Source organism: Rhipicephalus microplus, chromosome 5 (genome assembly GCF_043290135.1).
Source record: "Rhipicephalus microplus isolate Deutch F79 chromosome 5, USDA_Rmic, whole genome shotgun sequence".
Taxonomy (NCBI): domain Eukaryota; kingdom Metazoa; phylum Arthropoda; class Arachnida; order Ixodida; family Ixodidae; genus Rhipicephalus; species Rhipicephalus microplus.
In genome coordinates, this window is record NC_134704.1 from 174,562,724 (window position 1) to 174,590,013 (window position 27,290).

Here is a 27,290-nt window from a genome sequence, read left to right on the forward strand (position 1 = left end):
CTCTCGAGGCACCAGTGAGATTCGAGCACACGATCTCCTGTTTACTAGACAGGCGCTTTAACCAACTAATCCACGGCGCCTGCGCAGCGTCTTGTTCAGGCAGTGACACCATTAGAAGCATTTTAAATTATACTCAAAAACAAAAAGCTAGAGAGACGTTAGTCTTGACTCTCGAGGCACCAGTGAGATTCGAACTCCCGATCTCCTGTTTACTAGACAGGCGCTTTAACCAACTAAGCCACGGCGCCTGCGCAGCGTCTTGTTCAGGGAGTGACACCATTAAAAGCATTTTAAATTATACTTCAAAAACAAAAAAACTAGAATGACGTTAGTCTTGACTCTCGAGGCACCGGTGAGATTCAAGCTCACGATCTCCGGTTTACTAGACAGGCGCTTTAACCAACCAAGCCACGGCGCCTGCGCTGCGTCTTGTTCAGGCAGTGACACCATTAAAAGCATTATAACTTATACTTCAAAAACAAAAAAACTAGGGAGACATTAGACTTGACTCTCGAGGCACCGGTGAGATTCGAACTCACGATCTCCTGTTTACTAGACAGGCGCTTTAACCAACTAAGCCACGGCGCCTGCGCAGCATCTTGTTCAGGCAGTGACACCATTAGAATCATTTTAAATTATACTTCAAAAACAAAAAGCTAGAGAGACGTTAGTCTTGACTCTCGAGGCACCAGTGAGATTCGAGCACACGATCTCCTGTTTACTAGACAGGCGCTTTAACCAACTAAGCCACGGCGCCTGCGCAGCATCTTGTTCGGGCAGTGACACCATTAGAAGCATTTTAAATTATACTTCAAAAACAAAAAGCTAGATAGACGTTAGTCTTGACTCTCGAGGCACCGGTGAGATTCAAGCTCACGATCTCCTGTTTACTAGACAGGCGCTCTAACCAACTAAGCCACGGCGCCTGCGCAGCGTCTCGTTCAGGCTGTGACACCATTAGAAGCATTTTAAAATATACTTCAAAAACTAAAAGCTAGAGAGACGTTAGTCTTGACTCTCGAGGCACCAGTGAGATTCGAGCACACGATCTCCTGTTTACTAGACAGGCGCTTTAACCAACTAAGCCACGGCGCCTGCGCAGCGTCTTGTTCAGGCAGTGACACCATTAGAAGCATTTTAAATTATACTCAAAAACAAAAAGCTAGAGAGACGTTAGTCTTGACTCTCGAGGCACCAGTGAGATTCGAACTCCCGATCTCCTGTTTACTAGACAGGCGCTTTAACCAACTAAGCCACGGCGCCTGCGCAGCGTCTTGTTCAGGCAGTGACACCATTAGAAGCATTTTAAATTATACTCAAAAACAAAAAGCTAGAGAGACGTTAGTCTTGACTCTCGAGTCACCAGTGAGATTCGAACTCCCGATCTCCTGTTTACTAGACAGGCGCTTTAACCAACTAAGCCACGGCGCCTGCGCAGCGTCTTGTTCAGGCAGTGACACCATTAAAAGCATTTTAAATTATATTTCAAAAACAAAAAAACTAGAATGACGTTAGTCTTGACTCTCGAGGCACCGGTGAGATTCAAGCTCACGATCTCCGGTTTACTAGACAGGCGCTTTAACCAACTAAGCCACGGCGCCTGCGCAGCGTCTTGTTCAGGCAGTGACACCATTAGAAGCATTTTAAATTATACTTCAAAAACAAAAAAACTAGGGAGACGTTAGACTTGACTCTCAAGGCACCGGTGAGATTCGAACTCACGATCTCCTGTTTACTAGACAGGCGCTTTAACTAACTAAGCCTCGGCGCCTGCGCAGCTTTTTGTTCAGGCAGTGACGCCATTATAAGCATTTTAAATTTTACTTCGAAAACAAAAAGCTAGAGAGACGTTAGTCTTCACTCTCGAGGCACCGGTGAGATTCGAACTCATGATCTCCTGTTTACTAGATAGGCGCTTTAACCAACTAAGCCACGGCGCCTGCGCAGCGGCTTGCTCAGGCAGTGACACGATTAAAAGCATTTTAAATTATACTTCAAAAACGAAAAAACTAGAGAGACGTTAGTCTTGACCCTCGAGGCACCGGTGAGATTCAAGCTCACGATCTCCTGTTTACTAGATAGGCGCTTAAACAAACTAAGCCACGGCGCCTGCGCAGCGTCTTGTTCGGGCAGTGACACCATTAGAAGCATTTTAAATTATACTTCAAAAACAAAAAGCTAGATAGACGTTAGTCTTGACTCTCGAGGCACCGGTGAGATTCAAGCTCACGATCTCCTGTTTACTAGACAGGCGCTCTAACCAACTAAGCCACGGCGCCTGCGCAGCGTCTTGTTCAGGCAGTGACACCATTAGAAGCATTTTAAAATGTACTTCAAAAACAAAAAGCTAAAGAGACGTTAGTCTTGACTCTCGAGGCACCGGTGAGATTCGAGCACACGATCTCCTGTTTACTAGACAGGCGCTTTAACCAACTAAGCCATGGCGCCTGCGCAGCGCCTTGTTCAGGCAGTGACACCATTAGAATCATTTTAAATTATACATCAAAAACAAAAAGCTAGAGAGACGTTAGTCTTGACTCTCGAGGCACCAGTGAGATTCGAACTCACGATCTCCTGTTTACTAGACAGGCGCTTTAACCAACTAAGCCACGGCGCCTGCGCAGCGTCTTGTTCACGCAGTGACACCATTAGAAGCATTTTAAATTATACTTCAAAAACAAAAAACTAGAGAGACGTTAGTCTTGACTCTCGAGGCACCAGTAAGATTCGAGCACACGATCTCCTGTTTACTAGACAGGCGCTTTAACCAACTAAGCCACGGCGCCTGCGCAGCGTCTTGTTCAGGCAGTGACACCATTAAAAGCATTTTAAGGGGAGATGCTACTCGAAGACACTTTTTCTTTATTATTCACCCTAGAGCAATGACACTTGAGCTGTTTGTGGAACTTTTTATGCCGATTTCAAATATATAATTAGTTTTCTTGCAAGTTACACACTTTTAGCTCTGTAACATGACAAAGTGAAAACCTTAACACTTTTGCCCCCCTCTTTCATCCCTAAAATTCGGTATTTTTTTGCCATTCATAATTTATAATGCTTCAAATAAAGTGTAGAGTGCAAATAACTAATTAGAAAGCACATACAGAATATGTAATAGGTGTGAAAAATAATAGACGTAAAAAGTTCATATTTCACCTGCCCTAGTAAAGGTATACACACAATTTTTTTATTATACAATAAAATATTGAAATTTAAACCAGATAATTGCATTCATCATACTTTGTAAAAAGTTTTGGCAAAATTTCATGCAGATCCCAGTACTAAAAGCGCCCGAAAAAGGAGGGGCACATTGAAAAAAATGGCAAAATTTGTGTTTTGAGAAAAACGAGTTTTAAAGTCAAAATTGAGTTTTTATTTATGAAATATATTATTAAATCAGATGAAATTTGCACAACAAAAATAACAATCCTTCTTGTAGTGGCCACTGCGACTAAAATACGCCAGCACCGTGAGTTTGTCCCTCTCGGCGTTTTCGAGCCGACTCCTCACAGACATTTTGCTCACAGACAGGACCATGAAACGCTAGCCAAACTTCCGCTCCATCTCGCAGAGCCTTGGGCCAACTGCAAGCTAGGATGAAGTTCGACAGGACTGCGAAATCCAAACTAATTTCAGTGTCATGCCATTTTGCACTCATGTTTGTGCCACATACCGTCGTACATAATGGCAATGTCGTCGCTGCTAAGTTCTCTCACTGTGAGCTCTTTCGACCTCTCAAGATTGGCGCTGGTGTCATCCATTGCCGTATCATGAACTTTCCGGCTGACGGGTGTGAACGACTTTGATGCATTGGTTTTTGCAAGCCAACAACTGCCGCGAATTGGACCAGCGGCTCGTAGCCTATTCCTACAGAGCTCGCCGCACAGCGGCTTTCACTTGCGAGCAATGCCATTTTTCATTCATAACGGAGATAATTACACGAGAAAAGCATTGTTCAGCTGCTCTGCTCGACATGACATGGACCCTGCAAATAGGTTTCACAGCACATACAGGCGCGCAGCGGCCAATGGCGGTCCCCGATTCGTACCATGTGATAAGCCAGTCGCGGCACTCGAATAAACGCACCGAACAGTGATTAATTTTTATTATTTCTTGCGCTGCATCAGTGAGAGAAACTGTTGTTATGTGAAGAGTGAGGCTCGACTCTTCGACTCATGCGATCAACAATGGCTAGCGGCGGCGCATTATCGGCGGCAAGGTGCTCGAAGACTGCACACTTTCGTCCTTTTAACAGGCACCTTGTGCTCTTTAGATGAAGTTTTAAAGCATTTCCAGTTAAGTCTCGACCTGTAATATTTTTTTTCATAACAGTAGAGGTACTAATATTATCAAAACAGGCGAAAATAAAAAATCGGTAATTTTGAAAAAAGTCGAGTTTTTCGACCCGCATCTTCCCTTAAATTATATTTCAAAAACAAAAAAACTAGAATGACGTTAGTCTTGACTCTCGAGGCACCGGTGAGATTCAAGCTCACGATCTCCGGTTTACTAGACAGGTGCTTTAACCAACTAAGCCACGGCGCCTGCGCAGCGTCTTGTTCAGGCAGTGACACCATTAGAAGCATTTTAAATTATACTTCAAAAACAAAAAACTAGGGAGACGTTAGACTTCACTCTCAAGGCACCGGTGAGATTCGAAATCACGATCTCCTGTTTACTAGACAGGCGCTTTAACTAACTAAGCCTCGGCGCCTGCGCAGCTTTTTGTTCAGTCAGTGACCCCATCAGAAGTAATTCGAACTAAACTTCGAAAACAAAAAACTTGAGAGACGTTTGTCTTGACTCTCGAGGCACAGGTGAGATTCGAACTCACGATCTTCCTTTTACTAGACAGGCCATTTAACTAACTAAGCCAGAGCGCCTGCGCAGCGTCTTGTTCAGGCAGTGAAACCATCAGAATTATTTCGAACTAAACTTCGAAAACAGAAAACTAGAGAGATGTTAGTCTTGACTCTCGAGGCACCAGTAAGATTCGAACTCACGATCTCCTGTTTACTAGACAGGCGCTTTAACCAACTAAGCCACGGCGCCTGCGCAGCATCTTGTTCGGGCAGTGACACCATTAGAAGCATTTTAAATTATACTTCAAAAACAAAAAGCTAGATAGACGTTAGTCTTGACTCTCGAGGCACCGGTGAGATTCAAGCTCACGATCTCCTGTTTACTAGACAGGCGCTCTAACCAACTAAGCCACGGCGCCTGCGCAGCGTCTTGTTCAGGCAGTGACACCATTAGAAGCATTTTAAAATGTACTTCAAAAACAAAAAGCTAAAGAGACGTTAGTCTTGACTCTCGAGGCACCGGTGAGATTCGAGCACACGATCTCCTGTTTACTAGACAGGCGCTTTAACCAACTAAGCCATGGCGCCTGCGCAGCGCCTTGTTCAGGCAGTGACACCATTAGAATCATTTTAAATTATACATCAAAAACAAAAAGCTAGAGAGACGTTAGTCTTGACTCTCGAGGCACCAGTGAGATTCGAACTCACGATCTCCTGTTTACTAGACAGGCGCTTTAACCAACTAAGCCACGGCGCCTGCGCAGCGTCTTGTTCACGCAGTGACACCATTAGAAGCATTTTAAATTATACTTCAAAAACAAAAAACTAGAGAGACGTTAGTCTTGACTCTCGAGGCACCAGTGAGATTCGAGCACACGATCTCCTGTTTACTAGACAGGCGCTTTAACCAACTAAGCCACGGCGCCTGCGCAGCGTCTTGTTCAGGCAGTGACACCATTAAAAGCATTTTAAGGGGAGATGCTACTCGAAGACACTTTTTCTTTATTATTCACCCTGGAGCAATGACACTTGAGCTGTTTGTGGAACTTTTTATGCCGATTTCAAATATATAATTAGTTTTCTTGCAAGTTACACACTTTTAGCTCTGTAACATGACAAAGTGAAAACCTTAACACTTTTGCCCCCCTCTTTCATCCCTAAAATTCGGTATTTTTTTGCCATTCATAATTTATAATGCTTCAAATAAAGTGTAGAGTGCAAATAACTAATTAGAAAGCACATACAGAATATGTAATAGGTGTGAAAAATAATAGACGTAAAAAGTTCATATTTCACCTGCCCTAGTAAAGGTATACACACAATTTTTTTATTATACAATAAAATATTGAAATTTAAACCAGATAATTGCATTCATCATACTTTGTAAAAAGTTTTGGCAAAATTTCATGCAGATCCCAGTACTAAAAGCGCCCGAAAAAGGAGGGGCACATTGAAAAAAATGGCAAAATTTGTGTTTTGAGAAAAACGAGTTTTAAAGTCAAAATTGAGTTTTTATTTATGAAATATATTATTAAATCAGATGAAATTTGCACACCAAAAATAACAATCCTTCTTGTAGTGGCCACTGCGACTAAAATACGCCAGCACCGTGAGTTTGTCCCTCTCGGCGTTTTCGAGCCGACTCCTCACAGACATTTTGCTCACAGACAGGACCATGAAACGCTAGCCAAACTTCCGCTCCATCTCGCAGAGCCTTGGGCCAACTGCAAGCTAGGATGAAGTTCGACAGGACTGCGAAATCCAAACTAATTTCAGTGTCATGCCATTTTGCACTCATGTTTGTGCCACATACCGTCGTACATAATGGCAATGTCGTCGCTGCTAAGTTCTCTCACTGTGAGCTCTTTCGACCTCTCAAGATTGGCGCTGGTGTCATCCATTGCCGTATCATGAACTTTCCGGCTGACGGGTGTGAACGACTTTGATGCATTGGTTTTTGCAAGCCAACAACTGCCGCGAATTGGACCAGCGGCTCGTAGCCTATTCCTACAGAGCTCGCCGCACAGCGGCTTTCACTTGCGAGCAATGCCATTTTTCATTCATAACGGAGATAATTACACGAGAAAAGCATTGTTCAGCTGCTCTGCTCGACATGACATGGACCCTGCAAATAGGTTTCACAGCACATACAGGCGCGCAGCGGCCAATGGCGGTCCCCGATTCGTACCATGTGATAAGCCAGTCGCGGCACTCGAATAAACGCACCGAACAGTGATTAATTTTTATTATTTCTTGCGCTGCATCAGTGAGAGAAACTGTTGTTATGTGAAGAGTGAGGCTCGACTCTTCGACTCATGCGATCAACAATGGCTAGCGGCGGCGCATTATCGGCGGCAAGGTGCTCGAAGACTGCACACTTTCGTCCTTTTAACAGGCACCTTGTGCTCTTTAGATGAAGTTTTAAAGCATTTCCAGTTAAGTCTCGACCTGTAATATTTTTTTTCATAACAGTAGAGGTACTAATATTATCAAAACAGGCGAAAATAAAAAATCGGTAATTTTGAAAAAAGTCGAGTTTTTCGACCCGCATCTTCCCTTAAATTATATTTCAAAAACAAAAAAACTAGAATGACGTTAGTCTTGACTCTCGAGGCACCGGTGAGATTCAAGCTCAGGATCTCCGGTTTACTAGACAGGTGCTTTAACCAACTAAGCCACGGCGCCTGCGCAGCGTCTTGTTCAGGCAGTGACACCATTAGAAGCATTTTAAATTATACTTCAAAAACAAAAAAACTAGGGAGACGTTAGACTTCACTCTCAAGGCACCGGTGAGATTCGAAATCACGATCTCCTGTTTACTAGACAGGCGCTTTAACTAACTAAGCCTCGGCGCCTGCGCAGCTTTTTGTTCAGTCAGTGACCCCATCAGAAGTAATTCGAACTAAACTTCGAAAACAAAAAACTTGAGAGACGTTTGTCTTGACTCTCGAGGCACAGGTGAGATTCGAACTCACGATCTTCCTTTTACTAGACAGGCCATTTAACTAACTAAGCCACAGCGCCTGCGCAGCGTCTTGTTCAGGCAGTGAAACCATCAGAATTATTTCGAACTAAACTTCGAAAACAGAAAACTAGAGAGATGTTAGTCTTGACTCTCGAGGCACCAGTGAGATTCGAACTCACGATCTCCTGTTTACTAGACAGGCGCTTTAACCAACTAAGCCACGGCGCCTGCGCAGCGTCTTGTTCGGGCAGTGACACCATTAGAAGCATTTTAAATTATACTTCAAAAACAAAAAGCTAGATAGACGTTAGTCTTGACTCTCGAGGCACCGGTGAGATTCAAGCTCACGATCTCCTGTTTACTAGACAGGCGCTCTAACCAACTAAGCCACGGCGCCTGCGCAGCGTCTTGTTCAGGCAGTGACACCATTAGAAGCATTTTAAATTATACTTCAAAAACAAAAAAACTAGGGAGACGTTAGACTTGACTCTCAAGGCACCGGTGAGATTCGAACTCACGATCTCCTGTTTACTAGACAGGCGCTTTAACTAACTAAGCCTCGGCGCCTGCGCAGCTTTTTGTTCAGGCAGTGACGCCATTATAAGCATTTTAAATTTTACTTCGAAAACAAAAAGCTAGAGAGACGTTAGTCTTCACTCTCGAGGCACCGGTGAGATTCGAACTCATGATCTCCTGTTTACTAGATAGGCGCTTTAACCAACTAAGCCACGGCGCCTGCGCAGCGGCTTGCTCAGGCAGTGACACGATTAAAAGCATTTTAAATTATACTTCAAAAACGAAAAAACTAGAGAGACGTTAGTCTTGACCCTCGAGGCACCGGTGAGATTCAAGCTCACGATCTCCTGTTTACTAGATAGGCGCTTAAACAAACTAAGCCACGGCGCCTGCGCAGCGTCTTGTTCGGGCAGTGACACCATTAGAAGCATTTTAAATTATACTTCAAAAACAAAAAGCTAGATAGACGTTAGTCTTGACTCTCGAGGCACCGGTGAGATTCAAGCTCACGATCTCCTGTTTACTAGACAGGCGCTCTAACCAACTAAGCCACGGCGCCTGCGCAGCGTCTTGTTCAGGCAGTGACACCATTAGAAGCATTTTAAAATGTACTTCAAAAACAAAAAGCTAAAGAGACGTTAGTCTTGACTCTCGAGGCACCGGTGAGATTCGAGCACACGATCTCCTGTTTACTAGACAGGCGCTTTAACCAACTAAGCCATGGCGCCTGCGCAGCGCCTTGTTCAGGCAGTGACACCATTAGAATCATTTTAAATTATACATCAAAAACAAAAAGCTAGAGAGACGTTAGTCTTGACTCTCGAGGCACCAGTGAGATTCGAACTCACGATCTCCTGTTTACTAGACAGGCGCTTTAACCAACTAAGCCACGGCGCCTGCGCAGCGTCTTGTTCACGCAGTGACACCATTAGAAGCATTTTAAATTATACTTCAAAAACAAAAAACTAGAGAGACGTTAGTCTTGACTCTCGAGGCACCAGTAAGATTCGAGCACACGATCTCCTGTTTACTAGACAGGCGCTTTAACCAACTAAGCCACGGCGCCTGCGCAGCGTCTTGTTCAGGCAGTGACACCATTAAAAGCATTTTAAGGGGAGATGCTACTCGAAGACACTTTTTCTTTATTATTCACCCTAGAGCAATGACACTTGAGCTGTTTGTGGAACTTTTTATGCCGATTTCAAATATATAATTAGTTTTCTTGCAAGTTACACACTTTTAGCTCTGTAACATGACAAAGTGAAAACCTTAACACTTTTGCCCCCCTCTTTCATCCCTAAAATTCGGTATTTTTTTGCCATTCATAATTTATAATGCTTCAAATAAAGTGTAGAGTGCAAATAACTAATTAGAAAGCACATACAGAATATGTAATAGGTGTGAAAAATAATAGACGTAAAAAGTTCATATTTCACCTGCCCTAGTAAAGGTATACACACAATTTTTTTTATTATACAATAAAATATTGAAATTTAAACCAGATAATTGCATTCATCATACTTTGTAAAAAGTTTTGGCAAAATTTCATGCAGATCCCAGTACTAAAAGCGCCCGAAAAAGGAGGGGCACATTGAAAAAAATGGCAAAATTTGTGTTTTGAGAAAAACGAGTTTTAAAGTCAAAATTGAGTTTTTATTTATGAAATATATTATTAAATCAGATGAAATTTGCACACCAAAAATAACAATCCTTCTTGTAGTGGCCACTGCGACTAAAATACGCCAGCACCGTGAGTTTGTCCCTCTCGGCGTTTTCGAGCCGACTCCTCACAGACATTTTGCTCACAGACAGGACCATGAAACGCTAGCCAAACTTCCGCTCCATCTCGCAGAGCCTTGGGCCAACTGCAAGCTAGGATGAAGTTCGACAGGACTGCGAAATCCAAACTAATTTCAGTGTCATGCCATTTTGCACTCATGTTTGTGCCACATACCGTCGTACATAATGGCAATGTCGTCGCTGCTAAGTTCTCTCACTGTGAGCTCTTTCGACCTCTCAAGATTGGCGCTGGTGTCATCCATTGCCGTATCATGAACTTTCCGGCTGACGGGTGTGAACGACTTTGATGCATTGGTTTTTGCAAGCCAACAACTGCCGCGAATTGGACCAGCGGCTCGTAGCCTATTCCTACAGAGCTCGCCGCACAGCGGCTTTCACTTGCGAGCAATGCCATTTTTCATTCATAACGGAGATAATTACACGAGAAAAGCATTGTTCAGCTGCTCTGCTCGACATGACATGGACCCTGCAAATAGGTTTCACAGCACATACAGGCGCGCAGCGGCCAATGGCGGTCCCCGATTCGTACCATGTGATAAGCCAGTCGCGGCACTCGAATAAACGCACCGAACAGTGATTAATTTTTATTATTTCTTGCGCTGCATCAGTGAGAGAAACTGTTGTTATGTGAAGAGTGAGGCTCGACTCTTCGACTCATGCGATCAACAATGGCTAGCGGCGGCGCATTATCGGCGGCAAGGTGCTCGAAGACTGCACACTTTCGTCCTTTTAACAGGCACCTTGTGCTCTTTAGATGAAGTTTTAAAGCATTTCCAGTTAAGTCTCGACCTGTAATATTTTTTTTCATAACAGTAGAGGTACTAATATTATCAAAACAGGCGAAAATAAAAAATCGGTAATTTTGAAAAAAGTCGAGTTTTTCGACCCGCATCTTCCCTTAAATTATATTTCAAAAACAAAAAAACTAGAATGACGTTAGTCTTGACTCTCGAGGCACCGGTGAGATTCAAGCTCACGATCTCCGGTTTACTAGACAGGTGCTTTAACCAACTAAGCCACGGCGCCTGCGCAGCGTCTTGTTCAGGCAGTGACACCATTAGAAGCATTTTAAATTATACTTCAAAAACAAAAAAACTAGGGAGACGTTAGACTTCACTCTCAAGGCACCGGTGAGATTCGAAATCACGATCTCCTGTTTACTAGACAGGCGCTTTAACTAACTAAGCCTCGGCGCCTGCGCAGCTTTTTGTTCAGTCAGTGACCCCATCAGAAGTAATTCGAACTAAACTTCGAAAACAAAAAACTTGAGAGACGTTTGTCTTGACTCTCGAGGCACAGGTGAGATTCGAACTCACGATCTTCCTTTTACTAGACAGGCCATTTAACTAACTAAGCCACAGCGCCTGCGCAGCGTCTTGTTCAGGCAGTGAAACCATCAGAATTATTTCGAACTAAACTTCGAAAACAGAAAACTAGAGAGATGTTAGTCTTGACTCTCGAGGCACCAGTAAGATTCGAACTCACGATCTCCTGTTTACTAGACAGGCGCTTTAACCAACTAAGCCACGGCGCCTGCGCAGCATCTTGTTCGGGCAGTGACACCATTAGAAGCATTTTAAATTATACTTCAAAAACAAAAAGCTAGATAGACGTTAGTCTTGACTCTCGAGGCACCGGTGAGATTCAAGCTCACGATCTCCTGTTTACTAGACAGGCGCTCTAACCAACTAAGCCACGGCGCCTGCGCAGCGTCTTGTTCAGGCAGTGACACCATTAGAAGCATTTTAAAATGTACTTCAAAAACAAAAAGCTAAAGAGACGTTAGTCTTGACTCTCGAGGCACCGGTGAGATTCGAGCACACGATCTCCTGTTTACTAGACAGGCGCTTTAACCAACTAAGCCATGGCGCCTGCGCAGCGCCTTGTTCAGGCAGTGACACCATTAGAATCATTTTAAATTATACATCAAAAACAAAAAGCTAGAGAGACGTTAGTCTTGACTCTCGAGGCACCAGTGAGATTCGAACTCACGATCTCCTGTTTACTAGACAGGCGCTTTAACCAACTAAGCCACGGCGCCTGCGCAGCGTCTTGTTCACGCAGTGACACCATTAGAAGCATTTTAAATTATACTTCAAAAACAAAAAACTAGAGAGACGTTAGTCTTGACTCTCGAGGCACCAGTGAGATTCGAGCACACGATCTCCTGTTTACTAGACAGGCGCTTTAACCAACTAAGCCACGGCGCCTGCGCAGCGTCTTGTTCAGGCAGTGACACCATTAAAAGCATTTTAAGGGGAGATGCTACTCGAAGACACTTTTTCTTTATTATTCACCCTAGAGCAATGACACTTGAGCTGTTTGTGGAACTTTTTATGCCGATTTCAAATATATAATTAGTTTTCTTGCAAGTTACACACTTTTAGCTCTGTAACATGACAAAGTGAAAACCTTAACACTTTTGCCCCCCTCTTTCATCCCTAAAATTCGGTATTTTTTTGCCATTCATAATTTATAATGCTTCAAATAAAGTGTAGAGTGCAAATAACTAATTAGAAAGCACATACAGAATATGTAATAGGTGTGAAAAATAATAGACGTAAAAAGTTCATATTTCACCTGCCCTAGTAAAGGTATACACACAATTTTTTTATTATACAATAAAATATTGAAATTTAAACCAGATAATTGCATTCATCATACTTTGTAAAAAGTTTTGGCAAAATTTCATGCAGATCCCAGTACTAAAAGCGCCCGAAAAAGGAGGGGCACATTGAAAAAAATGGCAAAATTTGTGTTTTGAGAAAAACGAGTTTTAAAGTCAAAATTGAGTTTTTATTTATGAAATATATTATTAAATCAGATGAAATTTGCACACCAAAAATAACAATCCTTCTTGTAGTGGCCACTGCGACTAAAATACGCCAGCACCGTGAGTTTGTCCCTCTCGGCGTTTTCGAGCCGACTCCTCACAGACATTTTGCTCACAGACAGGACCATGAAACGCTAGCCAAACTTCCGCTCCATCTCGCAGAGCCTTGGGCCAACTGCAAGCTAGGATGAAGTTCGACAGGACTGCGAAATCCAAACTAATTTCAGTGTCATGCCATTTTGCACTCATGTTTGTGCCACATACCGTCGTACATAATGGCAATGTCGTCGCTGCTAAGTTCTCTCACTGTGAGCTCTTTCGACCTCTCAAGATTGGCGCTGGTGTCATCCATTGCCGTATCATGAACTTTCCGGCTGACGGGTGTGAACGACTTTGATGCATTGGTTTTTGCAAGCCAACAACTGCCGCGAATTGGACCAGCGGCTCGTAGCCTATTCCTACAGAGCTCGCCGCACAGCGGCTTTCACTTGCGAGCAATGCCATTTTTCATTCATAACGGAGATAATTACACGAGAAAAGCATTGTTCAGCTGCTCTGCTCGACATGACATGGACCCTGCAAATAGGTTTCACAGCACATACAGGCGCGCAGCGGCCAATGGCGGTCCCCGATTCGTACCATGTGATAAGCCAGTCGCGGCACTCGAATAAACGCACCGAACAGTGATTAATTTTTATTATTTCTTGCGCTGCATCAGTGAGAGAAACTGTTGTTATGTGAAGAGTGAGGCTCGACTCTTCGACTCATGCGATCAACAATGGCTAGCGGCGGCGCATTATCGGCGGCAAGGTGCTCGAAGACTGCACACTTTCGTCCTTTTAACAGGCACCTTGTGCTCTTTAGATGAAGTTTTAAAGCATTTCCAGTTAAGTCTCGACCTGTAATATTTTTTTTCATAACAGTAGAGGTACTAATATTATCAAAACAGGCGAAAATAAAAAATCGGTAATTTTGAAAAAAGTCGAGTTTTTCGACCCGCATCTTCCCTTAAATTATATTTCAAAAACAAAAAAACTAGAATGACGTTAGTCTTGACTCTCGAGGCACCGGTGAGATTCAAGCTCACGATCTCCGGTTTACTAGACAGGTGCTTTAACCAACTAAGCCACGGCGCCTGCGCAGCGTCTTGTTCAGGCAGTGACACCATTAGAAGCATTTTAAATTATACTTCAAAAACAAAAAAACTAGGGAGACGTTAGACTTCACTCTCAAGGCACCGGTGAGATTCGAAATCACGATCTCCTGTTTACTAGACAGGCGCTTTAACTAACTAAGCCTCGGCGCCTGCGCAGCTTTTTGTTCAGTCAGTGACCCCATCAGAAGTAATTCGAACTAAACTTCGAAAACAAAAAACTTGAGAGACGTTTGTCTTGACTCTCGAGGCACAGGTGAGATTCGAACTCACGATCTTCCTTTTACTAGACAGGCCATTTAACTAACTAAGCCACAGCGCCTGCGCAGCGTCTTGTTCAGGCAGTGAAACCATCAGAATTATTTCGAACTAAACTTCGAAAACAGAAAACTAGAGAGATGTTAGTCTTGACTCTCGAGGCACCAGTGAGATTCGAACTCACGATCTCCTGTTTACTAGACAGGCGCTTTAACCAACTAAGCCACGGCGCCTGCGCAGCATCTTGTTCGGGCAGTGACACCATTAGAAGCATTTTAAATTATACTTCAAAAAAAAAGCTAGAGAGACGTTAGTCTTGACTCTCGAGGCACCGGTGAGATTCAAGCTCACGATCTCCTGTTTACTAGACAGGCGCTTTAACCAACTAAGCCACGGCGCCTGCGCAGCGTCTTGTTCAGGCAGCGACACCATTAGAAGCATTTTAAAATATACTTCAAAAACAAAAAGCTAAAGAGACGTTAGTCTTGACTCTCGAGGCACCGGTGAGATTCGAGCACACGATCTCCTGTTTACTAGACAGGCGCTTTAACCAACTAAGCCACGGCGCCTGCGCAGCGTCTTGTTCAGGCAGCGACACCATTAGAATCATTTTAAATTATACTTCAAAAACAAAAAGCTAGAGAGACGTTAGTCTTGACTCTCGAGGCACCAGTGAGATTCGAGCACACGATCTCCTGTTTACTAGACAGGCGCTTTAACCAACTAAGCCACGGCGCCTGCGCAGCGTCTTTTTCAGGCAGTGACACCATTAGAAGCATTTTAAATTATACTCAAAAACAAAAAGCTAGAGAGACGTTAGTCTTGACTCTCGAGGCACCAGTGAGATTCGAACTCCCGATCTCCTGTTTACTAGACAGGCGCTTTAACCAACTAAGCCACGGCGCCTGCGCAGCGTCTTGTTCAGGCAGTGACACCATTAAAAGCATTTTAAATTATACTTCAAAAACAAAAAAACTAGAATGACGTTAGTCTTGACTCTCGAGGCACCGGTGAGATTCAAGCTCACGATCTCCGGTTTACTAGACAGGCGCTTTAACCAACTAAGCCACGGCGCCTGCGCAGCGTCTTGTTCAGGCAGCGACACCATTAGAATCATTTTAAATTATACTTCAAAAACAAAAAGCTAGAGAGACGTTAGACTTGACTCTCGAGGCACCGGCGAGATTCGAACTCACGATCTCCTGTTTACTAGACAGGCGCTTTAACCAACTAAGCCACGGCGCCTGCGCAGCGGCTTGTTCAGGCAGTGACACGATTAAAAGCATTTTAAATTATACTTCAAAAACAAAAAAACTAGAGAGACGTTAGTCTTGACTCTCGAGGCACCGGTGAGATTCAAGCTCACGATCTCCTGTTTACTAGACAGGCGCTTTAACCAACTAAGCCACGGCGCCTGCGCAGCGTCTTGTTCAGGCAGTGAAACCATTAGAAGCATTTTAAATTATACTTCAAAAACAAAAAAACTAGGGAGACGTTAGACTCTACTCTCAAGGCACCGGTGAGATTCGAAATCACGATCTCCTGTTTACTAGACAGGCGCTTTAACTAACTAAGCCTCGGCGCCTGCGCAGCTTTTTGTTCAGGCAGTGACACCATTAAAAGCATTTTAAAATATACTTCAAAAACAAAAAGCTAAAGAGACGTTAGTCTTGACTCTCGAGGCACCGGTGAGATTCGAGCACACGATCTCCTGTTTACTAGACAGGCGCTTTAACCAACTAAGCCACGGCGCCTGCGCAGCGCCTTGTTCAGGCAGTGACACCATTAGAATCATTTTAAATTATACTTCAAAAACAAAAAGCTAGAGAGACGTTAGTCTTGACTCTCGAGGCACCAGTGAGATTCGAACTCACGATCTCCTGTTTACTAGACAGGCGCTATAACCAACTAAGCCACGGCGCCTGCGCAGCGTCTTGTTCACGCAGTGACACCATTAGAAGCATTTTAAATTATACTTCAAAAAAAAAACTAGAGAGACGTTAGTCTTGACTCTCGAGGCACCAGTGAGATTCGAGCACACGATCTCCTGTTTACTAGACAGGCGCTTTAACCAACTAAGCCACGGCGCCTGCGCAGCGGCTTGTTCAGGCAGTGACACGATTAAAAGCATTTTAAATTATACTTCAAAAACAAAAAAACTAGAGAGACGTTAGTCTTGACTCTCGAGGCACCGGTGAGATTCAAGCTCACGATCTCCTGTTTACTAGACAGGCGCTTTAACCAACTAAGCCACGGCGCCTGCGCAGCGTCTTGTTCAGGCAGTGACACCATTAGAAGCATTTTAAAATATACTTCAAAAACAAAAAGCTAAAGAGACGTTAGTCTTGACTCTCGAGGCAACGGTGAGATTCGAGCACACGATCTCCTGTTTACTAGACAGGCGCTTTAACCAACTAAGCCACGGCGCCTGCGCAGCGTCTTGTTCAGGCAGTGACACCATTAGAATCATTTTAAATTATACTTCAAAAACAAAAAGCTAGAGAGACGTTAGTCTTGACTCCCGAGGCACCAGTGAGATTCGAGCACACGATCTCCTGTTTACTAGACAGGCGCTTTAACCAACTAAGCCACGGCGCCTGCGCAGCGTCTTGTTCAGGCAGTGACACCATTACAAGCATTTTAAAATATACTCAAAAACAAAAAGCTAGAGAGACGTTAGTCTTGACTCTCGAGGCACCAGTGAGATTCGAACTCCCGATCTCCTGTTTACTAGACATGCGCTTTAACCAACTAAGCTACGGCGCCTGCGCAGCGTCTTGTTCAGGCAGTGACACCATTAAAAGCATTTTAAATTATACTTCAAAAACAAAAAAAAACTAGAATGACGTTAGTCTTGACTCTCGAGGCACCGGTGAGATTCAAGCTCACGATCTCCGGTTTACTAGACAGGCGCTTTAACCAACTAAGCCACGGCGCCTGCGCAGCGTCTTGTTCAGGCAGTGACACCATTAGAAGCATTTTAAATTATACTTCAAAAACAAAAAAACTAGGGAGACGTTAGACTTGACTCTCGAGGCACCGGTGAGATTCGAACTCACGATCTCCTGTTTACTAGACAGACGCTTTAACCAACTAAGCCACGGCGCCTGCGCAGCGGCTTGTTCAGGCAATGACACGATTAAAAGCATTTTAAATTATACTTCAAAAACAAAAAAACTAGAGAGACGTTAGTCTTGACTCTCGAGGCACCGGTAAGATTCAAGCTCACGATCTCCTGTTTACTAGACAGGCGCTTTAACCAACTAAGCCACGGCGCCTGCGCAGCGTCTTGTTCAGGCAGTGAAACCATTAGAAGCATTTTAAATTATACTTCAAAAACAAAAAAACTAGGGAGACGTTAGACTCTACTCTCAAGGCACCGGTGAGATTCGAAATCACGATCTCCTGTTTACTAGACAGGCGCTTTAACTAACTAAGCCTCGGCGCCTGCGCAGCTTTTTGTTCAGGCAGTGACACCATTAAAAGCATTTTAAAATATACTTCAAAAACAAAAAGCTAAAGAGACGTTAAACTTGACTCTCGAGGCACCGGTGAGATTCGAGCACACGATCTCCTGTTTACTAGACAGGCGCTTTAACCAACTAAGCCACGGCGCCTGCGCAGCGCCTTGTTCAGGCAGTGACACCATTAGAATCATTTTAAATTATACTTCAAAAACAAAAAGCTAGAGAGACATTAGTCTTGACTCTCGAGGCACCAGTGAGATTCGAACTAACGATCTCCTGTTTACTAGACAGGCGCTTTAACCAACTAAGCCACGGCGCCTGCGCAGCGTCTTGTTCACGCAGTGACACCATTAGAAGCATTTTAATTTATACTTCAAAAACAAAAAACTAGAGAGACGTTAGTCTTGACTCTCGAGGCACCGGTGAGATTCGAACTCATGATCTCCTGTTTACTAGACAGGCGCTTTAACCAACTAAGCCACGGTGCCTGCGCAGCGGCTTGTTCAGGCAGTGACACGATTAAAAGCATTTTAAATTATACTTCAAAAACAAAAAACTAGAGAGACGTTAGTCTTGACTCTCGAGGCACCGGTGAGATTCAAGCTCACGATCTCCTGTTTACTAGACAGGCGCTTTAACCAACTAAGCCACGGCGCCTGCGCAGCGTCTTGTTCAGTCAATGACACCAATAGAAACATTTTAAATTTTACTTCAAAAACAAAAAGCTAGAGAGAGGTTAGTCTTGACTCTCGAGGCACCGGTGAGATTCAAGCTCACGATCTCCTGTTTACTAGACAGGCGCTTTAACCAACTAAGCCACGGCGCCTGCGCAGCGACTTGTTCAGGCAGTGACACGATTAAAAGCATTTTAAATTATACTTCAAAAACAAAAAAACTAGAGAGACGTTAGTCTTGACTCTCGAGGCACCGGTGAGATTCAAGCTCACGATCTCCTGTTTACTAGACAGGCGCTTTAACCAACTAAGCCACGGCGCCTGCGCAGCGTCTTGTTCAGGCAGTGAAACCATTAGAAGCATTTTAAATTATACTTCAAAAACAAAAAAACTAGGGAGACGTTAGACTCTACTCTCAAGGCACCGGTGAGATTCGAAATCACGATCTCCTGTTTACTAGACAGGCGCTTTAACTAACTAAGCCTCGGCGCCTGCGCAGCTTTTTGTTCAGGCAGTGACACCATTAAAAGCATTTTAAAATATACTTCAAAAACAAAAAGCTAAAGAGACGTTAGTCTTGACTCTCGAGGCACCGGTGAGATTCGAGCACACGATCTCCTGTTTACTAGACAGGCGCTTTAACCAACTAAGCCACGGCGCCTGCGCAGCGCCTTGTTCAGGCAGTGACACCACTAGAATCATTTTAAATTATACTTCAAAAACAAAAAGCTAGAGAGACGTTAGTCTTGACTCTCGAGGCACCAGTGAGATTCGAACTCACGATCTCCTGTTTACTAGACAGGCGCTTTAACCAACTAAGCCACGGCGCCTGCGCAGCGTCTTGTTCACGCAGTGACACCATTAGAAGCATTTTAAATTATACTTCAAAAACAAAAAAACTAGAGAGACGTTAGTCTTGACTCTCGAGGCACCAGTGAGATTCGAGCACACGATCTCCTGTTTACTAGACAGGCGCTTTAACCAACTAAGCCATGGCGCCTGCGCAGCGTCTTGTTCAGGCAGTCACACCATTAGAAGCATTTTAAATTATACTCAAAAACAAAAAGTTAGAGATACGTTAGTCTTGACTCTCGAGGCACCAGTGAGATTCGAACTCCCGATCTCCTGTTTACTAGACAGGCGCTTTAACCAACTAAGCCGCGGCGCCTGCGCAGCGTCTTGTTCAGGCAGTGACACCATTAAAAGCATTTTAAATTATATTTCAAAAACAAAAAAACTAGAATGACGTTAGTCTTGACTCTCGAGGCACCGGTGAGATTCAAGCTCACGATCTCCGGTTTACTAGACAGGCGCTTTAACCAACTAAGCCACGGCGCCTGCGCAGCGTCTTGTTCAGGCAGTGACACCATTAGAAGCATTTTAAATTATACTTCAAAAACAAAAAACTAGGGAGACGTTAGACTCTACTCTCAAGGCACCGGTGAGATTCGAAATCACGATCTCCTGTTTACTAGACAGGCGCTTTAACTAACTATGCCTCGGCGCCTGCGCAGCTTTTTGTTCAGGCAGTGACACCATTAAAAGCATTTTAAATTTTACTTCGAAAACAAAAAGCTAGAGAGACGTTAGTCTTGACTCTCGAGGCACCGGTGAGATTCGAACTCATGATCTCCTGTTTACTAGACGGTGACGGTCGGCGTGAAAATGACGACATCTTAACACGCTACTGTCATGTCTTGCAAGACAAGTCTTGATCTTACGTGGAAAGTGGACGCTCGCACCCGGTACCCATCCGCGCTTGTCCTCAGCGATTGCACCACATATATTGATGCCAAAATGTTCATAACCAAAGCACCAATTACCCTCCCTCCTCACCTCAACGCATGATGCTCCTTGAATGCTCAGTGACCAGTTTGGAGAAGACGCCAGAAATATAACAGCAAGACAAAAGGCAGCAAAACACAAACTTATGTGCGGGAATGTTTTTACAGTGGCCAGGTTTTGTTACATTTCTTTCATATCACAGCAATATATATTTTCCCCAATCGCAGTGTTCTCATTTCTGAACCTAAAGCGGGCAATGGTGGCACATGTCAGTGGCACTTCTCGGTGCAGTCAAGTGCTCTCGGAAGTAGCCCACCATGAGTGCACCGCATCTGTGACAACGTGCAAAAAGGGCCTCTAGCATCTCACACAAGTACACCAGGAACAGGCGTGCCCACACCAAACGAAAGTGCACTCATTCAGATGAAATGTTTTCAAGAAGACTGCCTAGATCATCCCTTACACGGCTTTCTTTCTACATTAGAAGCAATTGAGAAAACTGATGAGAGGCTTTTCTCGAATACCCCCTGGTTGATGACCTCTTTCGGATTGTGCTTGAAAAGTTGGACTGGCTGCCACTGCATCTTTTCAGTTACACCGCTCATCATGAGAACGTGAGGGTAATGTTCATGAATATTCGTTTTTTTTCTTTTTCTTTCCAAGAATATCAATCAGGAGCTTTCTGATAAGTTGGAAAATACGAGAAAGGAGGTGAATTTTTCGGAACACTTTGCACTCTTCTCTCAATTGGTAGCCGTCGTGAAGACTTGTCTAATGAACAGTGTGAAGCGTGGGTACTGTTTCTTGAAGGAAATCTCATTTTTTATAACTAGAAGAAAAAATGTGTACTGTTTTTATAGAGCATTGTTGTATTTCAGTAAGTGAACTTGTTTGAGGCTTTTACAGACGTTTTGTGCTGTTTTTTTTTGTCTAGACAAGATGACAGTGGTCAAAATGCTAGTGGTCGTCATAAAATTTTTACGCTGAATGTGCTCGTTCATGCAGAATTTCCCGTACTCGGAGGTTAAATCGAATGCGGACGGTGCAAATATAGGCAGGACATCGATTTTCAGCTAACTTGCAATCAGCAACACATCCGGGCTAATCTATACAGGATACCTCGTCCAGTCCACAATTGCGACGCGAGAATTTCAACTGGAAGCGCATTATCAATGGTTGTGTTCGATAACAGTACAACAAAGAAGTCAGCGTGAGGAACAGTGCAGCGAGCCGCAGTTGTGCGCCGCCGTAGCCGACGATGTGCCGGGAGAAGCGCGAGATCAGACTGCAGCGCTGCTAGTTATCGCGACTGCCATTCAGCCAATCCTCCTCCACTGGCAGAGATACGGAGCTTTAAAACTGAGTTTATTCTAGTAACGCTGGTAGGGATGCCGTCGGAACCACATGTTGTCTTGGTGTCTAAATTAAAAATTAGATTGAGTACGCCCTCTAGTGACACTGACACATCGTCGATTCCAGGATGAGATTCTGAATGAAAAGCAGGAAATGTCTCAGTTGTCAGTCGTGAAAACTGGTTGGAAGTAGGTGTTGAAGGCTGTAACGATTATCTCTAGATCAGAAACTGTAACGTTGTTAATTGTCATCGTCTGTGATGAACAACCAGATGGTAGCATAGCTTTGCAGAATTTTCGGGGATTTGCTTTCATTACCTTCGGCAAGGTGACCTTGTAATAACGTTCTTTAGCAGCCTCCATGTTAGCAGATAATGCTTCTTTAGCGCTAAGGAGCTGTTGAAGCTTTGTCGAGTCCCCAGAGCGCTTTCCTTGACGTAGTCTGACCACATGACGTGACAAATGTAAGATATTCCTTGTCCTGGGTATTTCAATGTTAGTTTTCTTTGTTTTCAGAGGAATGAAACGTTTGAAATGTTCTACGCGTCGGTAACACATGACTTTATTAGTAACGAACTCGTTACAATTTCGCCACTGATAAGGATAACTAACTTTCGTTTTAATTTTCGGTATCGTGAAGTGTGGTGTTACTACTTACTTTTTAGGTCGATTTGAGAAAGTTTGCGCATAATGTCTTTCTCTCGTAGTGAATACTTTCCTGGAGCTCTTTTACGCGTTTTTGGTCGTAGCGGTGAATTGCTGTCTACCCACCAGATGCTAGGACAATAAAACAATGCGCGTGGTCTTTTCTTGCTCGAGGAATATTGCAATGGGGAGCAACTGTAGTCTAAATTTCTTGAACGTATTTTATATATTGGCTACTTCGCTATCGAGGTTGAAGTTGTCGTTAATTTCCGACGCATTAAAGAGAAATTTAGTCATTGTCACTGTCAAAAGTAAGCTGTCAAGATTTTTGCTGGCTTCCGGACGTCAAGACTAAAGGTATAGCAACCTAAGTTCCAGCCCAAACATGACTGGCATCTTCAGAAGTGCAATCTCGACATAATCACCATCTATATATGAGCGGCTGTCTCGGTATCTTTGATGCCACATGTCATCGAACTGAGTAGGCTTAAGGAAAGCTTTCCGTGAAGACTTTGCGTGCGCTCGCGAAATCAGTCATAAAGTGAATTCAGGAGTACCACAAAGCGTGTCTATTTGGCGTAGTTTAAGTGAATCCTGGAGTGCCATTTAGCGTGCGTCCATCAAGCTCCTATTTAGCGTAGGTGAGGACGTAATCAGCAAGGAGCGAGTCAAACTGTGCGATGACAGCTGCATAGCGATGACAGCTTCGAAATGCAGCCACCGCTATGCAGTAAGTTACGTTTGCAGTAGGAAACTTTCTGTGCAATACTTCGGCACTGTTTGCCAACTTCGTTTTGAAAATTAGTTCTGCGCTTTCTTATCTGCAACACAATTAGAGAACTGGGTATTGAGTTCTTTTATGGGTTAGGATTAGCCTGAACAGTTTCCCATTCAAACTCACAGCTTTTATTTTGGCAATTATGCAGGTTAGCAGTTAAATGAACGTTGTGTCCAAATAATGTTTCTCTCACTGAGGTCATTAAAGTATTTTCACAGCTACTAATTTGCACATTATTTCGTTAGTAGGTGTGCACCGTTACAATTGCTGCCAGTTTATTCATCAATTTTTTCTTTGCGGAGAGCGGTAATAATGACATTCAAAAGAGAGAACCTTTGGGCGTATTGGTTATTTCTCGTTTTTCATAAATCAAAGCGCGAATAGAACACGGTGCCGATGTATTAGTCTTTTTTTGTACCATGTTCTTATTCGCGCTCTGGTTTATAAAGAACAATGATGACATCATCGTGTTATATTTGCCGTCACATTGAAAGAAGAATGATTATAACAAGCGTCTGAGAGATAGAATCCATGAAATATGGCTACAGTGAAAAATTTAGGCCGGCTATATAATATTGCCAAGGTGCGGCCCACCGGCGCAAATCATTCTCGTTAGGTGAACAGTTCGGGCTGAATAAAATTTTATTGCGGGCTTCTGCAGCAGAGATACCATGAATGAAATTTCTGACCCGGGAGCAACAGTCAGAATAACATCAACTTTTTTCAGTAACGGTGGCACTTCGACGTTACTTTTCTATGGGTAATGTAGAGCGGTAACGCGTTCTCGTTTTGTTAACGTAACGCGCAGCGTATTTTGATACTTTTTTTTCTGGGACGCATACAACACTGCCGCTGTCCGGCAAAGTATAGTGTGCCTTCACACGACGAGTTTATTTCTTGTTTTCTTTTTTTAAGGTAGGGATCAGCGTATACGCAAAAACGGATTCGCAGGCCTCCATTCAAAAATTACTGCGATAATATAAGAAAAATAAGGGACAGATTGAACACGCTAGTCTTACACTCGAAGGCCTTTTACTCCTAAAGTGATCCAACCTTGCTGCTGCTGAGCTATAACTGTCCCTGCAGACGCTGAGCGCTATGATGCCAGAAGCCGTACGCGCAGCGCTGCCCAAAAGTGAAGGGAAGCGTTAATAGGGCTATGGCGCTGACACAAACCTCCCAGGGATGTAGTGCTATCGGCAGACGTGCGGGTGTGTCTGCGATTCACGTCGAAAGATTCGGTGCGCTGTATGGAGCTGGCGAATGGCCCACTGCCCGTTGCTTTCCAGTACAGTTATCTTCTCCGGGAAAGAAGAAGCCATCCCGGTGACTTATGGGATATATAGCGGAGTACAGGCGGAGTGTAGCAACGCGTTTAAGGTTCGGCATGCCCAAATTAGCCCTGCTTGGCCATATTTCGCTCAAACTCCGGCCCCTGTTTTCAAGCCATCACGCACCCCTGACAACCAGCACATCTGTTGCTCATGCGGCTGCGCTGGCCACGTGTACACGGGAGCAGCGGTATCTGTGATTTTCAACTAGCTTCGCCTTAGGCTGCGCAATGTCGCTATGCCATTTTCAGCCCTTTCGTTATGTACTGCCACCGGCGAGCCAATTGATTCCATGGGAACATGATATGTTCGTATTTTTCTAGACGACAGTCTTTAACACATTGCTCATCATTCTGCCTTGATGTTCTCGTGTCATTATCTCAGGATGGGACTTCCTGTTCTCTCATGATGCCGTGTTCAATTTCGCCCACGAAGAACTTTCGCTACCTCCATTCGGTGGCAACATTGCAGAAGATTCTCTCAGCCACATCTAGTCGATCGTTGGAGGCTCCAGGCACCATAATTTCTCCTTTCTATTCCACCTTTGTTTCCATCTTCTGCACGGAGGTTTCTGATACTGCCGTTGTTTTCATGCCTTCTAAGCTTGCTGCTCACCATCACCACTTGTTACTTCCTTTTGTCCTCTTTGCTATTCGACCGGGTATCAGTGCACTTCATGTTTCCAATATATGTTTCCTTGCCCCGTCAACTTGCACCACGATCAGTGCCTTGGTCATGCTGATGAAAGCTTTGTATTACATGAGCCTGATGACTCCGCTCCTCTACAGGTTAACATCGCGTACGTTGACGCAATGTTACTCCGCAGCCAGTACTTCACCTACCATTTTCTTGGTGTATTGACCCCAACTTCACAACCAGCCAGCACACGCAGCTGGTCGCGCTTCTCGGGCACTTTCGTACGTCCTTCGACCTACCACAAGCTCGCTTAGGCTGCACTTTTGTTCTCGACCACATCGACACCGCAGATCTCGCCCCATTGAGTCTACGCCCGCATCGTGTTCCACAAGGGAGCGCCGAGTCATCGACGACCACGTAGTAGATATGGCCAATTGTGGCGTGATGCAACCTTGCTACACTTCCTGGGCCTCTCCTGTACTGTTGGTAAAAAAGAAAGATGTCACATTTCGCTTTTGTGTGGACTACCGCCGACTCAACATCATCACACGTAAGGATGTTTACCCACTTCCCCGTATTGTCGTCATGTTGGAATGCCTCCAGGGAGCCGAATATTTTTTTTCCTTCGATTTATGATCCAGCTACTGGCCGGTTCGTGTAGCTGAAGCAGACCACCTCTCGCCTATAGTTTCACAACGACTTGCAAGTAGTCGCTTTGTACTTGTCGTCTGCTAGGCCCCCAAATAACGTCGCGCAGACTCACCGCATTGGATTAAAGAACAACTCCTTTGCACGACTTTTTCTAGTCGTTGATGTAGTTGTCTATAAAAAACAATAAATTTCTAGGTAGTTATGCACAATTACAGCTGTGCAGACTATGCGAAACACTTACAGATACGTCAAGTTCAGATGATTTATTTTTATTGATTTGTATCAAGAAAGGTACTGAGCCTAGATTTACTTCAATACCACACAGAGCTTTTCATATTTTTATACGAAAACAGAGGAACTCAAACAATTAGTCAAAGTTGGTAATATGTAGCATGTTTCGTAAAAACAAAATTTCGTAGAAGACTGAAGTATTGAGAATAACGAAAAATACGACAAATTACTTATCTCTTTGAAAATTTACTGTATAATCAACAGTAATACCACCAGACAAAATATTTTTGTGCAATATGCGAGCAATCAGTAAATTCCTGTTTACTTCAGTTCAACCATATGCTTTGTACGATGCATTATGTTGAAAATTGACTTCGCATTACCGTAAGAAGTCGAATATCTCATGTATTTTATCATATAATCTGGGGTGGCGAACGCAGAACACAAGCTGGTAAAAGTGAAAACCTTCAGCGGGCCAACTTTCGAGAGAGAAAAAAGGGCAATTCACACAGCGAAACGGCCAGGATGAGCACTCTACTTGGCTGTTAATATACTGCACGCAAGTGCAACACGTCATCAGTTATATATGCATGACGCTACATTCTATCTTCACTGCTGGTGTTCGTACTAGCTCCATAACATACTCATTTGCTCGCATTCTGTTCACTCAAGTGTTCCGTCGTGGCTTGCGCAGCACTAGCTCAAGGGTAGCAGTTTTGCGACTGAAGCCCAATCGCATACCATAAAAACAGGGCCAATATATGCCAATATATATGTCCAGTTACCAGAACACGAGCCTTCTTGTTGATAATGTTAAGAACAAGGACTGCGAGAGAAGTGTACGTGTCCTATAAAGTTGATGGGTCGAAAATAAGGAGTGGTGCCACTGGACATGCAAAAAAGCCTCAATTTGTTTTTCCGCAGATATATATTATGAATTCAAAACAATTGCGTAAGTGCGCTCGAATTTGCCATCCAGATGTGTCATGAATATAAGTGGGCATTGTTATTGAAGAAATTGGGGCCAACTGTCCTAAAGACTGCCCACCAGATTGAACATGTGACCTCAAAGCTCATCTGCTGCGAGTAATTCATGCCTTGTCTTAGAATGGAAATCAAGAATTCTACCATTGGTGGGGTTTCCGTAATACAGAAATTGCATCCAGTGAGTCAAACTGTAGAAAGAACACAGAAAAGACACAAATTAAAAGTATTGGCTACCTTTGTATGATAAATTTGAAAATTAAAGGCAAGTACGACTATCAGATTGAAAAACAGCAGATATTCACTTGAAGATAGACTAGTTTTAACTATGAAGGGGGACGTGCTGGGTGCTTAAACGTCGCTCTTACGTTGGTTGCTAAGCAATCCAAGCAAAGTGATGATAAGCAGTGAATGATAAGTAATCGACGC

The 27,290-nt window shown here is 43.8% G+C and overlaps 21 non-coding genes across 21 annotated transcripts; all 21 read right to left on the reverse strand.

Annotated features, from left to right (window-relative positions):
• Positions 1-514: 514 nt before the first annotated feature.
• On the reverse strand, positions 515-588 carry TRNAT-AGU (transfer RNA threonine (anticodon AGU)). Its single transcript has one exon. It is a non-coding gene; the product is annotated as a tRNA-Thr (tRNA).
• Positions 589-852: 264 nt separating this feature from the next.
• On the reverse strand, positions 853-926 carry TRNAT-AGU (transfer RNA threonine (anticodon AGU)). The gene has a single exon. It is a non-coding gene; the product is annotated as a tRNA-Thr (tRNA).
• A 1,279-nt stretch (positions 927-2,205) lies between these two features.
• Positions 2,206-2,279, reverse strand: TRNAT-AGU (transfer RNA threonine (anticodon AGU)). Its single transcript has one exon. It is a non-coding gene; the product is annotated as a tRNA-Thr (tRNA).
• A 264-nt stretch (positions 2,280-2,543) lies between these two features.
• Positions 2,544-2,617, reverse strand: TRNAT-AGU (transfer RNA threonine (anticodon AGU)). Its single transcript has one exon. It is a non-coding gene; the product is annotated as a tRNA-Thr (tRNA).
• Positions 2,618-4,978: 2,361 nt separating this feature from the next.
• Positions 4,979-5,052, reverse strand: TRNAT-AGU (transfer RNA threonine (anticodon AGU)). Its single transcript has one exon. It is a non-coding gene; the product is annotated as a tRNA-Thr (tRNA).
• Positions 5,053-5,147: 95 nt separating this feature from the next.
• On the reverse strand, positions 5,148-5,221 carry TRNAT-AGU (transfer RNA threonine (anticodon AGU)). Its single transcript has one exon. It is a non-coding gene; the product is annotated as a tRNA-Thr (tRNA).
• Positions 5,222-5,485: 264 nt separating this feature from the next.
• TRNAT-AGU (transfer RNA threonine (anticodon AGU)) lies at positions 5,486-5,559 on the reverse strand. Its single transcript has one exon. It is a non-coding gene; the product is annotated as a tRNA-Thr (tRNA).
• A 2,362-nt stretch (positions 5,560-7,921) lies between these two features.
• TRNAT-AGU (transfer RNA threonine (anticodon AGU)) lies at positions 7,922-7,995 on the reverse strand. Its single transcript has one exon. It is a non-coding gene; the product is annotated as a tRNA-Thr (tRNA).
• Positions 7,996-8,090: 95 nt separating this feature from the next.
• On the reverse strand, positions 8,091-8,164 carry TRNAT-AGU (transfer RNA threonine (anticodon AGU)). The gene has a single exon. It is a non-coding gene; the product is annotated as a tRNA-Thr (tRNA).
• A 604-nt stretch (positions 8,165-8,768) lies between these two features.
• On the reverse strand, positions 8,769-8,842 carry TRNAT-AGU (transfer RNA threonine (anticodon AGU)). The gene has a single exon. It is a non-coding gene; the product is annotated as a tRNA-Thr (tRNA).
• A 264-nt stretch (positions 8,843-9,106) lies between these two features.
• Positions 9,107-9,180, reverse strand: TRNAT-AGU (transfer RNA threonine (anticodon AGU)). Its single transcript has one exon. It is a non-coding gene; the product is annotated as a tRNA-Thr (tRNA).
• Positions 9,181-11,543: 2,363 nt separating this feature from the next.
• Positions 11,544-11,617, reverse strand: TRNAT-AGU (transfer RNA threonine (anticodon AGU)). Its single transcript has one exon. It is a non-coding gene; the product is annotated as a tRNA-Thr (tRNA).
• A 95-nt stretch (positions 11,618-11,712) lies between these two features.
• On the reverse strand, positions 11,713-11,786 carry TRNAT-AGU (transfer RNA threonine (anticodon AGU)). Its single transcript has one exon. It is a non-coding gene; the product is annotated as a tRNA-Thr (tRNA).
• A 264-nt stretch (positions 11,787-12,050) lies between these two features.
• TRNAT-AGU (transfer RNA threonine (anticodon AGU)) lies at positions 12,051-12,124 on the reverse strand. The gene has a single exon. It is a non-coding gene; the product is annotated as a tRNA-Thr (tRNA).
• Positions 12,125-14,486: 2,362 nt separating this feature from the next.
• On the reverse strand, positions 14,487-14,560 carry TRNAT-AGU (transfer RNA threonine (anticodon AGU)). The gene has a single exon. It is a non-coding gene; the product is annotated as a tRNA-Thr (tRNA).
• Positions 14,561-15,498: 938 nt separating this feature from the next.
• Positions 15,499-15,572, reverse strand: TRNAT-AGU (transfer RNA threonine (anticodon AGU)). Its single transcript has one exon. It is a non-coding gene; the product is annotated as a tRNA-Thr (tRNA).
• Positions 15,573-16,176: 604 nt separating this feature from the next.
• TRNAT-AGU (transfer RNA threonine (anticodon AGU)) lies at positions 16,177-16,250 on the reverse strand. Its single transcript has one exon. It is a non-coding gene; the product is annotated as a tRNA-Thr (tRNA).
• A 1,111-nt stretch (positions 16,251-17,361) lies between these two features.
• Positions 17,362-17,435, reverse strand: TRNAT-AGU (transfer RNA threonine (anticodon AGU)). Its single transcript has one exon. It is a non-coding gene; the product is annotated as a tRNA-Thr (tRNA).
• Positions 17,436-18,039: 604 nt separating this feature from the next.
• TRNAT-AGU (transfer RNA threonine (anticodon AGU)) lies at positions 18,040-18,113 on the reverse strand. The gene has a single exon. It is a non-coding gene; the product is annotated as a tRNA-Thr (tRNA).
• Positions 18,114-18,208: 95 nt separating this feature from the next.
• Positions 18,209-18,282, reverse strand: TRNAT-AGU (transfer RNA threonine (anticodon AGU)). Its single transcript has one exon. It is a non-coding gene; the product is annotated as a tRNA-Thr (tRNA).
• A 942-nt stretch (positions 18,283-19,224) lies between these two features.
• Positions 19,225-19,298, reverse strand: TRNAT-AGU (transfer RNA threonine (anticodon AGU)). Its single transcript has one exon. It is a non-coding gene; the product is annotated as a tRNA-Thr (tRNA).
• Positions 19,299-27,290: the final 7,992 nt, after the last annotated feature.